Below are 4,752 nucleotides of genomic sequence, written 5' to 3' on the forward strand. Positions count from 1 at the left end.
TGAAAAGTTGATATCCAACAATTGAAGGGGCAAATGAGCCAAGCCTTAGAGGCCCTGAATGCCTTACAGGGAATTGGAGATTCCTGTGCACCTCAGCCTCAACACAAAGATCGAGAGGCCCAAAATTTCTTCCCCTAAATTACACTTCACCCTCAGAAGCGTACTTGGGGCAAGTTCACACTCGAAAGGCCGAAGATAACGAAGTTGAAGTGGAAAACAAGCTTGGGCAACCACTTTCATGGTGCCTAGGAAAGGCTTTAATCAAGTATTGTGAGCATGACGATGACAAGGCAATCTGAGTTGAAATATTCTTTCCCTGTTTGCACACCAGTGGATGTTGAGGTTGACAGGGGTAAATTTGAAATGCTGAAAAAGGATAACAGCCATAGAAGGTGAATGAAACGCTAAGTCTGAAAATGTTGTAGAGCTATGCTTAGTCCCAGATGTGGTGATATCTCCCAAAGTTTAAATTATCCAGAGGGACCGCTTGTCTTATAAGCCACCTCATGGCGTATAGGAAGAAAATGGTCGTTCATGCATGTGATGAAAGGTTGCTAATTCATTCCTTTCAAGGTAGATTGTCTGACATGACATTAATTGGGGCAATCATCTTGAACCTTAGTGCATCCAGTATTGGGAGGATCTGGTGGATGCTTTCTTGAAGCATTTCGAATATAACACGAATGTGACATCTCATGGATTACAACTACAGAGTATGGTGAAAAAGCAGTCAAAATCATTCAAAGAGTATACCCAAAGGTGGAAACAATGTTGCTCAAGGAAAGTCTATTATGAGTGATAATGAGATGGTTGACACATTCCTAAATACTCTGCGATCACCCTTCTATGAGACCATGGTGAACAGTGTTCCTCAAACTTTGTAGACCTGAGGATACTTGAAGAAAGAATTGAAGTTAGTGTGAGGATTGGAACGGTCACGCAAGGTCATACCATGATAGCAAATAGGAACAAGTCGGGTTTAAGCTTGCGAAGAGAAGAAAGCAAAGAGTTTAATCACCTCCTATCGCTTAAATCCCGTTGGCCTACCCTTCACTTGAAACAATTGCAAGACAAATGGGATACTTGATCCAAACTCAACTTCTCACTAAGCCGTTGGGCAGGAAAATGTTTGTTCAAGAGAAAAGGCTGCGAGCTTCACTCCTATACATATGACTTAAGCAACGTTGCTTCCAAGTCTGCTTTAAAAAGGCCTTGTCTCTAATTGTTACATGAAGCCTTTAGACCCTCAATACTTCAAGACTCACGATACGAAAGGTATTTACCATGAAGGGGCTATCGGTCATTACACCAAAAGTGTCTGTTGTCAAGCGCAAAGACAAGTTTTGATCGATTCAGAATTATTAAGGTGTAAAGAAAGTCAACCCAACACTGAGGCAAGGCTTGAGAACATCTCTACAAATGCTATGAAACAATGATGCGGGCTCTAGAAACACATAAGAAAACATAAGTCATCGTACAAGTGAATTTGATGTTGTGAAGTATCTTGCCAAGAGATTTGTGTTCGTTGATATCGCGCCGTCATCCATGACTTTCAATGCGAACTTTCTCTACAGGGTTTCTCCAAGTAGTGCTGGAAATCGAGTTCTGAAAGGGTATTGTGAAAAAAAAAAAAGAAAAAAAAATTGAAAAAATGATAGCGATCTTGAGTCATTTGTCTTTCTTGCAAATCTTCAAACTCTTGTTTTTGGAAAATAGCAAAAAAAAAAAGAGAATAAAAAAAAGATGAAAAAATGGCAATAAAACAACAAAAGTTGCAGTGTCAGACTTTTCCGAGGTCAAATGTTAAATCAAAAATAACAATTTTGACGTTTCTCTCAAGACGTTTGTGCACATGCTGTTTGAAAACCTCCACCCTTCACTTTTCCAAGATAAAGGATTTCCTCTCAACAAACATCATCGCTGCCCTCAATAAAAAAGTAAACCTTTTCACTGGGGCAGATTGGCTTGGCCAAAATTTTTCTCGCTTGCGCTAGTAGGGTGATCCCCGAATCCATTGAGACAAAATAAAAAATATAAGGCAAAAAAAAACATATAAAAAAAAGAAACTTTCAAAAAGAGAATAAGCCCACTAGATTGAAAACCCGAAAGGGCGGTCTAGAAAGAGGAAGAAAAAAGAAAAATGACTAATGCTGAGTTCATCTAGTCGCAAAATTAATCTTTTGAAATAAAGCAATCAGAGTTCAAAATGATGTGTGGCCTTCTTGTCTTAATCTAAAAAACAAAAAAAATATATCCATTGTCACCCCTTTTGAGCCAAAAATAATTTCTTTTTCAAAATTATCCCCAAGCAAGGGTTATCATCAGGTAGGAGTCAACTTATGTTGAAAATGAAGAGCATGCAATGAACAAACAAAGAGAATTCATCAAGAAAAGTGAATAAAAAACGAAAGAAAAACAAAAAGAACAACAAAAGAAATCACAAAGTGATGTTGAACAAAGAATGAAAATCAAAGTTCAAGATAAAAAAACAAAGTGCTCAAAATGTCAAATAGTTGATGCAATGCCTAGATGACAACCCTTGTTTCCAAAAAATATAACCACAAACATTCATTTGGGCCTTTATATCCTTTCTTTCAATACCTTTTAGCCCTTAGCCACGTTACAAGCTTAATAAAGTCCACGCAGATTGGATAATGTTTGCTAAAGTTTTCATAAAGCTTAATTTCGCGCTAAGGAGAAATGACTTTCAATGTGTCGAAAAAAAGAGAGAAGAGAAAAAAAGAAAAAAAAAAAGGGAGAAAAAAAGTAATGTCTCAGGAAGAGGGGATCTTCTTACCATCTAACCAAAAGCATGCAAAAGAAAATCAAACCAATTGGGGGCCACCCTTTTAGCCGATCCTGTACATGTCCACTACCTCTTCCAAATTGAACCCCTTGCCGAAGAAAAACTGGGGCAACTTTGTGAACCTCACACGAATTTTTCATCAACCCATACCACGATAAAAAAAAACTGGGGCAGCTTTTCAAGTCTCACACAAAATTTCATCAATCCATAATCCCATGACTGGGATAACTTTGCAAGTCTCACTTGATTTTGTGTCACCCTATTTTTCATGGATCCAAACCCTAGCTCATTTTCCAAAACACAAAACGGGGCAAAATTTTTGATATATTGTGTTTCGTCTTGACACTCACATATTACGTCTCCTTTGAGGATTGAAGTACCCATGTGTTGGTTGCACTCTTCCAAACCATTCCAAATGACTCTCATTCTCTTCAAAATCCTCCTTTTGCCAATAAATTCAAGCATGTGTGCATTGATGTCAAGAAAGAAAAAGTCAAACATATAATCATATCTAGCATTAGACCTTGGATGTATGACATTACTCAGATTTCACAAAATCTTGACAATAAAGACCAGTTTGATAATTGCAAGTGAGATGACTGACTCAAGCAAAGAGAAATGAAAAAATGCAAATGTTTTTCATCAATTCATAAAAAGAATTTTTTTTTTCAGATCGAAACCCTCTTCATTCACATGAATGGTTATCGAATCCTTCTTCCTCAAAAATACAAAAAGAATAACATTCAGATTTTCTCTTTCAAGCCATATTGTTTCAAAAATCAAATTTCTATCAAAATTGCAAAACATTTCACAAAATTATGAATTTCAAAATTTCATAAGCCCAGTTTCATCTGGCCATTTCAAAATTTCAAAAGCCCAGTTTTATCTGGCCATTTCAAGGTTTCATAAGCCCAGTTTCTACACTGGCCCCTAAGCCCAGTTTCACCTGGCCCATAAGCCCGGCTCGCCTGGCCCATAAGCCCAGCTCGCCTGGCCCATAAGCCCAGTTTTGTCTGGCACCCAAAGCCCAACTCGCCTGGCACCTCAAGCTCAAGTTTTTCTTTCTGTTATCGGTCCTCTGTGAGGCAATGGTCGGATTTAAATTTTTGTTCTGCGAGTTTGGCCCTCTACGAGGCAATGGCCAAATCCAGGTTTTAGTTTTCTGTTATCGGCCCTCTGCGTGGCAATAGTCGGATTTAAATTTCTGTTCTGTGAGTTTGGCCCTCTGCGAGGCAATGGTCAAATCCAGGTTTTAGTTTTCTGTTATCGGCCCTCTGCGTGGCAATGGTCGGATTTAAATTTCTGTTCTGTGAGTTTGGCCCTCTGCAAGGCAATGGTCAAGTCCAGGTTTTAGTTTTCTGTTATCGGCCCTCTGCGTGGCAATGGTCGGATTTACATTTCTGTTCTGTGAGTTTGGCCCTCTGCGAGGCAATGGTCAAGTCCAGGTTTTAGTTTTCTGTTATCGACCCTCTGCGTGGCAATGGTCGGATATAAATTTCTGTTCTGTGAGTTTGGCCCTCTGCGAGGCAATTGTCAAATCCAGGTTGTTGTTTTCTGTTATCGGCCCTCTGCTTGGCAATGGTCGGATTTAAATTTTTGTTTTGTCGCTTTGGCCCTCTGTTAGGCAATGGTCATTTGGTCGTGATTTGTTTAATTTTTGTTCGCTTTCTCTTTTGAAACCCAGATGAAATTAGTGTTTCTATCTTTACTTAGCTTTTACTCAGATAATACGAAAATGTCAAATTTTCATATTGTCCAGTAAATCTAAGTAAAGAGGGGCAGCTGTCAATACCCAATTTCGTCCGGGTAATTAAATATTAAAACTTGTTTTCATTTTCATCTTATTTTTATTTTCATTTTATTTTAGTTTCATTTTTTTTTTACCTTTTATTTAGTATTTGTTTAGTCTTTTTGCTTTTATTATTTAATTTGATTTTCTAAAAAAA

Source organism: Vigna radiata, chromosome 8 (assembly GCF_000741045.1).
Source record: "Vigna radiata var. radiata cultivar VC1973A chromosome 8, Vradiata_ver6, whole genome shotgun sequence".
NCBI classification, from domain to species: Eukaryota; Viridiplantae; Streptophyta; class Magnoliopsida; order Fabales; family Fabaceae; genus Vigna; species Vigna radiata.